Here is a 659-nt window from a genome sequence, read left to right as displayed (position 1 = left end):
CGCGCTTCCCGTCGGCCCAGAGAGACCAGAGCCTTCTTTGTCACTCGCTGTGCGTTAAGAACAGGCCAGGGACCGGGGTCTGCCGCGGCCACCGGGGGAGAGGGAGCTTTTAGCAGAACCTGCCTCCGACGTGGATTCCCTGCCCGGCACTCGGCGGCCTCCGCCGGGGTAGGAAGCTTGGGGTGTCCGGCGGGGCTCAGAAGGGGACTGGCCGGCCCTGCAGCAGCCTTAGGTCTGCTTAGAAATCAGGCTGAGCTTCGCGCCCAGCCTTGGCCGGGGAGCCCTGGGCACCCCTCCTCCCAGTCCGTTGCCCGCTCCTCCCTCCGACGCCCTCCCTGCGGTTGATCTGCCTCTTCCCACTTCTCCTTCGGGCAGCCCCAGGCAGAGCTGCAGCCCCTTGCATTTATTGCATGCATCTGGGCAACTTGGGGCGCCTCGGCATTTTACAGCCCCCCGCCCCGCCCATCGTGTTTGACTGTGTGGCAGGTTTTGCAGGCAGGTATTAAGGGGCCCAGCTGCAATTGTGCAGCGGCTGCGTTTGTTTCTTTTCAAGATTTATTTGGGCGAGTAGTAACTTCCTTGGCCGCGGCTGGGCGCGAGGAGCCGCGGTGCGTGGCAGGGGGCGGCGGCGGCGCTCGGTGGCGCTCGGCGGCGGCGGG

Source organism: Rhinopithecus bieti, unplaced genomic scaffold (assembly GCF_001698545.2).
Source record: "Rhinopithecus bieti isolate Rb0 unplaced genomic scaffold, ASM169854v2 scaffold_9877, whole genome shotgun sequence".
Taxonomy (NCBI): domain Eukaryota; kingdom Metazoa; phylum Chordata; class Mammalia; order Primates; family Cercopithecidae; genus Rhinopithecus; species Rhinopithecus bieti.
This window is presented reverse-complemented; position numbering follows the sequence as displayed.